Source organism: Miscanthus floridulus, chromosome 19 (assembly GCF_019320115.1).
Source record: "Miscanthus floridulus cultivar M001 chromosome 19, ASM1932011v1, whole genome shotgun sequence".
In the NCBI taxonomy this organism is placed as follows: Eukaryota; Viridiplantae; Streptophyta; class Magnoliopsida; order Poales; family Poaceae; genus Miscanthus; species Miscanthus floridulus.
In genome coordinates, this window is record NC_089598.1 from 110,743,553 (window position 1) to 110,756,646 (window position 13,094).

Consider the following 13,094-nt stretch of genomic DNA (forward strand, 5'->3'; position numbering starts at 1 on the left):
TGATTCTTGATGAACTCAACGGCAATGTACTTGTCTGGTTGGATCTTGGATCTGCAGCATCTTGAGCGTGAAGTACAGAACCAGAACAAGAGGCACACCGGCTACACATCTGAACGATGTGATCCAGACCATCACGTTCTGCCCCCAGAACATCCCGTACACCGTCGCACAACACCGCAGTCATGCGCGAATTTGCGCCTCCCTAGACCACCAAGAGCAGTGTCCAACTCAACTACCTGACTATGTTATCAATCGGTGGAGTTGTTGATAGATGGTCACACATAACAGGTTGAAGGTTGAGTTCCCAGCAGGATGTGTAGACAGGTTTGCTGCCACCTGCTCTCTTCCAATCTGAAATTTGTTTGAAACAGGCAATAAACAAACCATTTTACTTTTGTGATAAGCACCAGACAGGCAAAAAGAGCAGGCAGTGCATGCACGAAACATGTATGATCATTACTGGTGTGCAATTGAGCAGCAAATTAAACTAAATTACAGCAACGAGAACAAAATAATCCCAGATAGTCATTCGGGGTGCCCACGTCAGTATCATAATATCATTGTTAGTATCAGACAGGATCAAAAAATAAACTAAAGGCACTGCGGATATTACTTGAAGATGTGGAGCAGCTGCTGCAACTGCAACTCGGAGTCACCTGGGAAAAGTGGTTGGTTAGTGACCAACTCATCTGCAATTTACACCAGGTTAGAATATCTATATATGTCAGTGTGAGTTATGAAGCAGTTCACACATTGAAAAGTGATGTCAGAGTTCATAGAAATCTTACCGAAAATTGAGCCAATAGACCATATGTCAACCAACCAGCGTGGAGTAGTGTGTGGAACAAAGGAGAATCCCAGGGACCTTGTACCACAGGGTAAGGATCTGCAGAAATTTTTTTAGGTTAATTCCGTTGTTAATTAATCAGATCTAAGAACAGGGGCCAAGAGGGAACATCGTGGGTGTACTTTTCGATTGGCATGGTGATGGCATGGTTTGTACACATAAACATTGCATCTAGTTGATTCTTAGAATCTTCTCTCACAATAGAAGTCCTAAATGTGCAAATAATTAACGGTTTCCCATAAACCTATAACCTTTTTTTCCCTTCCTTTCTATTTTCTTTTCTCCAACCTACTAACAATATATCTATGGCTTGCTGGCATGGAAAATCGTTTGTCTCTAGAATGTCAGAATTTTCTAAACTCTAAGTTAAACACATTCATAATACATATTCTCTAGATCTGCATATACCTCGCTCATAGGAGCTACTCACCTACGATCAGGGGCGGATCCAACGGTGGGGCGGGGGGGGGGGGGGCTCAAGCCCCCCCTACCCATACCGGAACAGTGGAACCTCCTGTGGAGCCCCTATGAATTTTTAGGCAAAGTTCTATAGTGTAGGAGGGGCTGAGACTTAAGATCGAGCAGCAGTGTTGTTCAGCCCCCCCCTGAAATATTTCCTAGATCCGCCGCTGCCTACGATGATCAAATGTTAACTTACCACTTGAATTCACGCTCCATATGATGTTCCAATCGGCCCTCACGTCCCCGCCCCTTGGTGCCGCTGGCCAGCTGCCAAGCATGTCGGCAGCTTGCCGTTGGCCTCCAGAAGGCCGCTGGACGGCATTCCCCGTGGCCCCGCACAGGCGCGCTATGACACTGGAACAATCCAAGCGGGTGTGGCTTGTAGCGCTGGAGTGCTGCGCCCTTGGGCATGGATGCTCGCGGTCGCAGGTCGCAGCCTCGTGCGGCCGCCGACCATGTCCGCCTTGCCTCTGCCCCATGCAGCCGCCGGTCCGTCGCCCGCCGCAGCCTCATGCTAACACACTGACGCGCCATCATTGCTGGAGTTCATAGCCCAGCAGCCGCCCAGGCGGCCACCTCTATGGATAGGGTTTGTCGATTTGGGGAAAATGGGAGAACAGAAATTTAGGGGAGACAAATAGATGAGAGAATCATAGCTAGCCAAAGGAGATGCAGATGCAAGTGGAGAATGCAAGGAGAGGAAGTTACATAACTGGTGGTGGTGGTGCCGCCGTCGATGTCGTTGGAGCGCGGCGTTCATGCCCCTGCCGCCCTGCCCTCCCACCCCTGGCTCTGCCGCCATCTCCTCCCCCCGTCGACGAGGGCGCGGGCGGTGACGGCACGGCCAGCTGCGAGCGAGCGTGGGAGCCGGGCGGGCGCGTGCGGCGGCGGCGCGGTGAGGGCGACGATGGGGCGCGGTGGATGCGTAGCCGTGCAGATGAATCACGGGAGTGATCCTTTCTTTTCAAATCATGGGAGCAAGGTTTGAGGCTGAATCACAGCAGCGGAAGGAGCGTGGGATCGCTGGAGGCAGGACCGTGGACCCACGGTGAAATGTCGCACAAAAAAATATCCACGCTTTGTTCTTTTTAGTTGTAGGAGACTAGTTGGTTGTATAAGATTGTCGCCCCAAGACACCTTAGATATAGCAACTTACAATATATGTTGCTGCAATGTTAAGAACTAATGGTTGGAAATGCAAATATACATATGCTACTAAGTTGTGACCCCTGCTGAAATTGAAGCTGGGGAACTTGGCCGGTTATCATGGCGGCTGGGTTCTTATTACTTGCTCGGAATGTAGTAGCTAGCTAGTTTTGTTTAGCAGTATATACATAAGCTAATAAAACATGTTTGGGTTATTGTAGAACCGCCAGCAGTGCAGCAGGTAGATACTCCCCCGTCTCAAAAAGAATGGAAATCTCAAATTTCGATGCTAGATTAGTGAAGATGTAAAATTACGCATGTACCCCTGCTATATTCTAGAGAGTTCCATAGGAAGTATTCTTTTTATCTAGAGAATTCTCCGTAAGTTCAAAATATTTTACATTATCCAATGCCATGAATTATGCGGTGGTTTTTTTTGTTGTGTTTTTATTGGGTGGGTTCCACTTGAAAAAGCTGAGTCAGAACACATAATTACATATTTTTTTAGACAAGATTTGAATCTTACACTCATTTTGAGACGGAGGGAGTAAGCTAGGCATAAGAAGATGACTACCAAACTTCAAAACCGTGCATTGTCGACCGTGGATGTCTGAAGCGCTGGAAACTGCATGCCGCTGGATAGATCTAGAGCTAGGTATCATACACACGAACACACGATGACAGTTGACAGGGGCTGCAGAGCAGTCGTGCGGCTTGCTGCTTGCTAGAGTCGTACTACTACTCTTGGTCAGCTATGATGAGCGCTGCCGCGTGAGATGTGTGTGTACATACACATGCTGACATGCATGGTGTACGTGGTGGGTCGGCGAGAGATGCAGGGGAGGAGACGAGGACGACGAAACACTTGGAATCTGCTGTCCCCCGATCGCATGGACATGGAGCGACGAGCGAGCGGACACCACGCGCGCACGCACGCGACTAGCTGGTGCCCGTGCCGGCGCCGCATATGGTGGATCGTCCATCGTCGATCGAGATGTTGCGTGTGCACAGCATGGATCCGGCTGTTGCGGCCCGGGAATAACGAATCTCGCCTCACCTGCCGCGTGTCCGGTTGCTGGCGAGCCTCCTGCACGACAGCATCCCAGCCGCGTGCATGTGCGATCCCCGTTGTCCATCTCCATCTCCATCTCCGCGGCGGCGACGACGACCGTGGACTCAGCTCGTCTGCAGCCGCATCTACTGGCTAGCTAGCTATGGAGGAGAAGCTAGACAACACGGTGGCTGGTATGCATGCCTTCTGGCAGCTAGCTAGCGCGCCGAGCTACTGCTAGCTAGCTACGTAGTACTACGCGGCCAGATGATAGTAGGGCTAGCTATGCAAGCCACGCGCGGCCGATCGAGCATGGATCGGAGAAGCAGGTTGGTTACCACCGGTGGATCGGATCGAATGGATAGAATACTCTGCTAGCTAGTAGCTCAAGCCTGAAGATGCCCGGCCGGCCTCGTGTGCCAGTGCCCTGTCACTGTTTACTTACAGCGGCGAGCCAACTACTAAACCGTCCGGCCGTGTACGTGTGTTCGTTGAGTGTTTGACAAATGCGACTGCAACCATGAGATGATGATCAAGCCTGATGTGTTCTTGCCTGGTTTGGCCTGGAGTCCTGGACCACACAGTTGGCTAGCTAGTTTACTTCAATCATATGCATGTGAGATGGTCGTCGTGACGTGCGTGCGTGTTACAGGTCAGGGCGTCCCTGCTTCCGTTGCTGCCTTTATTGCATGCATGTCCAACACCTCACCTTTCTGCAGATGGAGCCAACATGACACCTAGGCATGCATAACCTAAGCATGCATGATCCATCCCAGCTGCTGGCGCCACGGCCTTGCATTGGTTTGACTCCAACGGCAGCCGCTGCTCCTTTCCGTCCAGCCTGTCCTCGCGGATCATGTCCCCCTAGCTAGCTCACTGCTCAGTGCAACCACCGAGTACCAAGCTTTTCGTCTTCCCCTCGGCTCCTCCATAGATATATACGAGCCTCCCTCGCCTCCCCCCCTCCATCTCAGACGACGACACAAACGAACAATCGACCTACCTTAGCTTGCAAACCCAAGCAAGCTACCTACAACTACAACAGCAATGGCTCCCAGCTTCGGCCGCTCCATCTCCTTCCAGCTGAGCCCAGCGCGCGCCATCACCCGGCCCCGCGCCACGTCCGCTCCATCAGCCTGCCGCCGTGCCGCTCCCACTCCCACCCGCTCCTGGCGCACCTGCAGGCCCAGACCGCCGCCGCCCGCGCCTGGGCCACCTCCGCCTCCACCTCCCCATCCACCGGCCTCGCACTTATCGACGCGCTCCACGCCGCGCTCGCCGAGCTCCTCCTCCTCCCAGAACCCCAGACCTTGGTCCGCCGCGCCTGCGCCTCATCCGACCGCCTCTTCGACGCCTTCCTCCTCCTCGCCGACGCGCACCGCGGGTTCCAGGAGTCACTCCTCGCGCTCCGCCGCGACGCGGCCGACGCCCGCGCTGCCCTCCGCAGGCGCGACGCCGCCAGGCTCACCTCCGCCGCGCGCGCCCAGCGCAGGGCCGAGAAGGACCTCGCTCGCCTCGCCGCCGCCGTCTCCTCCTCCGTCGCCAGGTCCGCCAGCCTGGCTGCGCTCGGATCAGCCACTGCCACCGCCGAGCAGGCCGAGATGGCTGCCGCGCTCATGGACGCCGCGGCGGCCAGCGCCGCGGCATCCGCCGCCGTGTTCTCGGCCGTCGCGTCCGTGTCTGCCGCCACGTTCTCCAGCAAGAAGGCCGCGACGACCTTCGCTGCTGCCTTCGCCAAGAAGCCGGAGACGGCCGATGTGGCGCCGGAGAAGCTCGAGGAGCTTGAGCGATGCATTGACGAGTGCGAGAGCGGCAGCGAGGTGGTGTTCAGGAGCATTGTTCGGACTAGGGTTTCGTTGCTCAACATCCGTACTCCGGCGATCTAGATAATGTATCAGTCGCCAACACAAGATAGCTAACTGTTGTGTACTATAATGCGTACTCTAGTATATATACTGTACATTGAAAAATAGAGAACATATATACGAAAAAGAAATTTTGCCATACGTATCGCAGTGAGTTTTGTGGTTTTGCTTGATTTTGTCTCCTTATATACTACTACTATTGTTTACTCATCCGCAGGCAGCTGGAAATAACACAGAAATTAAATTCAGTCAAAAATCATATATAGCCCCAGATAAAATAAAAGCTGTACTGTATAATTATATATCAGGAGGGCATTATCAGACTGTTCATCAGATAAAGAACGAACGTGGAACAATATCATTTGTAGCCGGTAGCTTAAGCTAACGTAGTCACACAGAATGGAATGCTGCACGTTTCTTCGTACTCCCTCCTGTCCATTTTATCTGGCGCAAGTTAGAATGACACGGTCTATTAGATTACACTTTGACTATTCATTTGCTTTATATTATATTATTTATGCTTATAAACTTATAATTATTGGATAGTATAATTTCGTACAAATCTAATCATATAAAGTTTCTATTATAATAATTTAAAATTATTAGCCTAATTATTGGTCAAAGTTTTTAAAGTTTGAATCATGATATATGCGTGTACACCAGATAAAATGGACCGGAGGTAGTATCTGGAGTATCTTCCTCACTAAACACACACTCAATTATCACCTCAATCCATGTGCAGTCTATTGTGTAGAGTACTGACCAATAATCAGCATGTTCGCTTGGTCGCAAACGATCGTAAATTTTCAGCCAGAACAGTATTTTTCTCTCACACCAAACCAGCCAGCAGTAATAATCCACGATCGTATACGATTGTATCAGCACCAGCTGAACAGGCTGAATGGCCACTATTCTGTCGTCGAACCGTACCCCACGATCCCACTACCTATACATTTTAAGCAGTGAGACTAATTGATGAGGATTATGAATGATGTTATACTTGTTGTAAATCTTTATATTTTTAAAAGCCCCTGTTGTGCAGCTTCCTATTGTATGAACTCAAAGAATGAAAATTGTTTATAAGGGGAAAAATCAGGAAATTACTAAAATTTTGTTATTCTAATAAACCGTTTAGACTTTTTTTACATCCATTTTGTTATGTATCTAGATATAACATATGTTTAGAAACATAGCAAAAATCTATGTACCAAAAAATCCAAAGCGACTTATAATTTGGAATAGAGGGAGTATATATCAAGCTAGAAATTAAGTTAAAATAATTTAGAATAAAGGGAGTTGCAAACAAACAAAGAACGTCTCTAGTACGCAATCTTGATCGTGAACATTCAAAATTTTGCCCATTGGTCCTCCTATGATCCAACAGCCCACGGACATCTACTTCATTCTCATTTGCCCCTGTTCTCCTTCCCTGGTATTTTCCCTTGGTTTTGTGCTAGCACTGGCGGAGCCATGTGCAGGCCTGGGCTCCGCCCCCCCCCCCCCCCCCCCCCCTTGTTATCAAAGATTATTAAGGTTTATATATATATGATTGCAAGTCTAAACTGTCCATCTAAATAGCTAGATATTCTAAGCTCGCCTTCTTTGCAAAGTGCGCATATAAATTAATAGTTGTCCCATCTATCTTTAGCGCAAGTACTAACTGACCACAAAACTATGATCAATCTGACCAATTTAGCCCCTCAATTGTGATTCTGGCTCCACCACACTATGCTAGCTGTTTGGCTGGCACAATGCAACCGTCACTACTGCAGACGGGCTCTTTGCCGAGTGCTTAGGGCACTCGGCAAAGCCCCTATTGCACTCGGCAAAGGCTTTGCCGAGTGCCGCACTTGGCAAAGAGCAGTCGGCAAAGAACCTGTCGGCAAAGGTTTCTTTGCCGAGTGCCATATATCGGGCACTCGGTAAAGCCTTTGCCGAGTGTCACGTCAGCACTCGGCAAAAAAAATCCAACGTCAACTCTGACGGCCTCTTTGCCGAGTTCCACCTCAGCGACACTCGGCAAAGAATTTTTTCTTTTTTTTTGAAAATTCTTTGCCGAGTGCCATATTCTTGCACTCAGCAAAGAAATTTTTTCTTTTTTAAAAAAAAAATCTTTGCCGAGTGCCATGGCTCTGGCACTCAGCAAATCTGGGAAATTGGATCTCTGCTGCCCAGCTTTGCCGAGTGCCATGGTCACGGCACTCGGCAAAGCCCTCTTTGCCGAGTGTGGCACTCGGCAAAGAGGGGAAAATGCTTTTTTTTGGTTTTTTGCTTTCCATCAGCACAAACAAAGAAATCACATATATATCAACACACAGGATATATCACATACACATCCATATTCCATCACATACACATCTATAACCCATCACATACACATCCACAATCCATAATACATCACATACAAATCCGTTGTCCATAATCCATCACATACATTCGCATCATCCATGACAATATCCATCACAATATATATATGTCTCTAGTAGTAGTCCAACATAAAGCTAAGTCTAACACAAGTCCATGCAATATGAAAAGAAACAAATAAACGGTACCTACTGCCAGCCTCCCCACCCGGAGTGTGAACTGCCACCTTGAGGAGGGCCAGTTGGCCACCCGGCCTGTGGAGAAGGGCCACCTTGAGGAGTCAGGTTCGAACCCGCCGACTGTGGCTGCACAAAGGAGAAGCGAATTCATAAGTATCTACAGGAGGGCCGCACAAGCTAAAGGAATAAACAACCATATATACTCACCGGAAGCGAATCCATTGAAAATTTCGGCAGCACCTCCCCTGCACGGGGAGGTTTCCAAAACCTGCAAGAAACGTAGGCGCGATGGCCAATAACCACATATATACCAAACATAGGCACGAAGGCCAACAAACATATATATACCAAGACGAGCCATGTACTTTAGTTCTCTTTCCATGCAGATGAAAGTATCGAAGTAGTACAACAACAAGTACTACTACCACTACAACTACTACTAACACTAACACTACTACTACTAACAATACTACTATCACTACTTACTACTAACAATACTACTAACACTACTAACTGCTAACTACTACTACTTACTAACTACTACTAACACTACTACTAACTACTACAGGTGTAGGGCATACCTTCGCGACGAGAATGGCAACAACGAGGGTCAGCGACGACGGCGGGGACGACCGCAGCGACGTGAGGGTCGACGGGCCTAGGCCGGCACCTTCCTTCTCTCCTTCTCCTTCTCCTCCTCTCTTCTCCCCTCCTCCTCTCTTCTCCCCTGCCTCCTCCTCCTCTCTTCTGCAGTGGCCGTCGATGGGGGAGGTGGCCGCCGAGGGGGGCGCGCAGGCGGGCGAGGTGGCCGCCAAGGGGGCCAGCGTGGGCGATGGAGGCCGGGCGAGGGCGGCGGCCGCGCGAGGACCCGGCGCGGGGAGGCGGACGGGGACGGGCCGCGTAGGCCGCCGCGCGAGGCGCCGGCATGGGGAGGCGGACGGGGACAAGCGCCGCGGGGGGCCGCGTGGGGAGGCGAGGTGGCCGGGGTGGAGGCGCAGGCCGGCGATGTGCGGCGGCGGCGGCTGAGGGAGAGAGAGGTGAGAGGGAGAGAGAAATGAGAGAAAGAGAGAGAGTGCGCCGGCCGGGCGTGGGTGAAGGGATAAGGGCGGCTTTGCCGAGTGCCAGATCGGCGGCACTCGGCAAAGTCAATTTTCTTCGCCGAGTGTCGTGATCTGGCACTCGGCGAAGTTTTAAAAAAAATTTAGCAGCTCTTTGCCAAGTGCCAGCTGGGCGACACTCTGCAAAGTTATTACTTTGCCTAGTGCCAACCCTAGGCACTCGGCAAATTTTTTTTTTTGATTTTTTGCCACCAATTTTTTTTGAAGCTTTAGTACGCTACCACAAACATGTTTAAATTTGGGACATTTTCATTGCCTTTTGGCATATTTCTATAGTTTATTTTGTTTTGTTGAATTTTTCCGAAAAATGTAAGTTTGAACTGCAGGTGCATCGAATAATGGATTACATTCGTTCAAAAAATGTTATCCTTGTTTCTTAGTGTAAATTTAGGCTAAATCCAGGAACTGTCTCGAAATTTCGATCAACGTGCTCACGGGGCAACGCCGCCAACTTGCGTGGGACTGGTTTTTTAATTGTATAAAATGCGAACGAATTCAGAAAATCATTAAACTTGTCGAGTTGTCGCCGTATCGTATGCGTATGCCGTGGAAAAATTTTGAAAAAGTTTCGAGCACGTTGTCACGTACGATGCTCACGAACCAGGACATCTCCACATGTGATATCCTGGTTTATGAGCATCGTACGTAACAACGTGGTCGAAACTTTTTCAAATTTTTTCCACGGCATACGCATACGATATGGCGACAACTCGACAAGTTTCATGATTTTTAGAATTCGTTCGCATTTTATACAATTAAAAAACCACTCCCACGCAAGTTGGCGGCGTTGCCCCGTGAGCACGTTGATCGAAAATTCGAGACAGTTCCTGGATTTAGCCTAAATTTACACTAAGAAACAAGGATAACATTTTTTGAACGAATGTAATCCATTATTCGATGCACTTGCAGTTCAAACTTACATTTTTTTGGAAAAATTCAACAAAACAAAATAAATTATAGAAATATACCAAAAGGCAATGAAAATGTCTCAAATTTAAACATGTTGTTTGTGGTAGTGTACTAAAGCTTCAAAAAAAATTGGTGGCAAAAAACCAAAAAAATATATTTTGCCGAGTGCCAAGTTTTGGCACTCGGCAAAATAAATTCTTTGCCGAGTGCCAAACGTGGGGCACTCGGCAAAGAGGACGCCGCTGGATGCCGTTAGGCCCCTACCAATCTTTGCCGAGTGTCTGCCTTTGTCGAGTGCCAGGCACTCGGCAAAGACAACCTTTGCCGAGTGCAGGTCTTTGCCGAGTGGCAGGCACTCGGCAAAGGCCTCTTTACCGAGGGCCATATTTTGCCGAGTGCGGCGCTCGGCAAAGCAGGTCTTTGCCGAGTGCCCGAAATTTGGTACTCGGCAAAGATTTTTGCACTCGGCAAATCACGTGTTTCCCGTAGTGCGTGCTCAAAACATCTTCTCTACTTCGGCCTAATACCAGAGGTGGGTTTTGGGGGGTGGGGTGGGGGGGGGGGGGTTGATAGAAACGAATATCGCTGAAAGTTTGATTAGGATTTTTAAAAATTTGTGATACTTTAACTAAAATTTGAAAATCTTATCTGAATGAAAAACGAAATTACTTGCGTATACATTTATCCGAGGTCACTGTTAGGATAAAATATCATGAAATTTTGAGCCCTTGCCCACCCACGTTAAAAAAAAGCAAAACATGCTTTCCAAAAAACAAACGTACAAAAGAAATGTAGAATTGGTTGACATACTTATACTGGTCTTGGATTCGAGTTGGTTCTTTTACAGAGAGTTAAATTAAGGTGAAAGAGGGAACCTTGTGTTCCCCACTCACCTTGGTACGCTATATCTCCTACAACTAAAAAGAAGACACGTTTTAGTGTGACATTTGTTTTAGATCTGTCTCTCCCCGTGCGATATCGCGACTAAGCCGAGCAATCACGGGCAATCTCCCGCATCCCGCAACAAGAAAGCCCCAATCGCGCCTTCGTCCCTGTCACGCCTGGATCATCGGGGTCGTGGATGGAAACCCATCCACGCGACATCCGCGCCTCGCGACGGTGACCACGACTCCGCTCTTTCCCTCGCAACCCATCCGTGTTCGTGGTGTTGACGAGAGGCAAACAGGGCGATTCCCAACTCCCCTGCCAGCCATGGGCTGCCAAGCCAACGGCGCGACCCCGAGCCCAGCCTGGCTACCACCGGACTCCCCCGGCCCCTGCTGTCAACGCTCACGACCTCCAACCAGGCCGGCGGCAGCATGGGAGACACCCTCCCTCCACCTCGGGTCACCGTCGATCCCTCTCCCCCGCAGTCTTCGCCCTGCCCTCGCCCTCACCCTCGAGGCGGTGCGTCCTCACCGGCGACTCCCCACATCAAGTCCTCATCCGCCCCTTCCCTAGCGGTGAGCACCCACAAGGTATGCCATCTCTTCTCTTCCCTTCCTGCTGCACGAAAACGAGTCTCTTCTTCCCATACCGCTGTACGATTCTGAGCACCCATTAAGCTATCTATGGTTTTAGACCCAAACCACTAGACCCAGACCCTAACGTAAGCTATTTTGATTTGGATTGACACAATTAATTTCTCATTACAAGTATATATTGTTCAGGAATGTGAATGCTAATTGCCCCATGAAAAAATGTCAATAGACGAACTCATCAACCTTGAGGCACCTTGCGAGTCTGATGCGAATGTGGTGGGCTTCTGAACTTCAAGCAGAAGGGGAAGCTGGTGTTTTGGGTAGTAATTGGATCAGAATCCATCTGCTAGGTACATGACTTTGAAGAGGGGTAAGTGGAAGATATGGACCTCACAAACGATGATGTAGTTAATGGAAAAGAGTATCTGTACAGACTGAGAAAGTAATTGGTTTCGAGGTCAAGCTGGACAAGGGCCATGCTGCTGAAAATGCATCAGTTTATGAGTGAAACAACATCTCTGTTCAAGAAAGGTGTATCCTCTTGAATGGAATATTATGTATTTATGCTAATATACATTTGCAACTGCAGGTGTGTACGTTTTCTGAAGAATCATTTATTTCTTTGGATGCCAAACCATTACCGGAATTTGGTAATTATCCATGACTCAATTTTTCATGTGCTTTTTGGGGTTTGCAGGTAAGTTCATGCTAATTGCATTTCTACAGGGTAAAGAAAAGGCTTAGCAGATCCGAGCTGAGAGCTAGGCAGTGTGTGTTGAGGTTGTGCCCGAGGAACATGTTGAAGCTGCTTCTCGCCTCCTCGTAGAGGAGCGCACCACCGCAACAGCAAGCAACCCCTAAGTAATCCCTTGTGACAAGGCAACAAGGGCTCAAGTTATCCCAGATGCTATAGCCTACTACAGGATGGACTTGTTGTCCCGGACGGTAACGGCCTTTAGTCCCGGTTACCGCGTCGGGACAACGATCCCGGGACTAAAGGTGGAACCTTCAGTCCCGGGTCATCGAGCCGGGACTAAAGAGGGACCTTTAGTCCCGGTTGGTGTTACCAACCGGGACTAAAGGCCCTCCAGCCGAGCAAACGTGGCCGCACCCTTTAGTCCCGGTTGGTAACCCCAACCGGGACTAAAGGTTCCTTTTCTTTTTCTTTTTTTTGTTTAATTTGTTTTCAGTTCAGTTACACATATTTGTTTAATATATAATATGTTTTTATGTACGTATTCTACGCTGCTAATATAAATACACGCACACATATAATTACATCTAATTCTCATCTCGAGCATTATTATATTCGAATAAAGTATGAAACTATATATATTATAGATATATATATGTATATATACAACACTTTCATAATCTTGTTCTCGAAAATAACGATATCAATAAACATTTAATTTACATCATTTATTCCTTAGGATCAAAGTAGAACTCGCCGTTGGGATTTAGCACTTTTTCTAGAAGAAATCCTGCTATTGACTCTTGAACTGCTTTCAGATGGTGTTTTTGCATGACCCTTTGTTTCAACCATTCAGTCTTGCATTTGAAATAAAAGAAAAATTATTAATACATATATATATATATATTCATTTAAAAATAAATAAAAATTGATATATACGTACTCTGAGGACATCTTCAGGAGTTCTTCTTATGTGTG

The 13,094-nt window shown here is 48.4% G+C and overlaps 1 long non-coding RNA gene and 1 pseudogene across 1 annotated transcript; one reads left to right on the top strand and one right to left on the bottom strand.

The window, feature by feature from the left end:
* Positions 1-148: 148 nt before the first annotated feature.
* LOC136526868 (uncharacterized) lies at positions 149-887 on the bottom strand. Its single transcript, XR_010776607.1, has 3 exons — positions 824-887; positions 614-689; positions 149-351 (listed from the first exon to the last, which is right to left on the bottom strand). It is a non-coding gene; the product is annotated as an uncharacterized lncRNA (long non-coding RNA).
* A 3,666-nt stretch (positions 888-4,553) lies between these two features.
* LOC136525372 (uncharacterized) lies at positions 4,554-5,398 on the top strand (annotated as a pseudogene).
* The last annotated feature ends 7,696 nt before the right edge of the window (positions 5,399-13,094 follow it).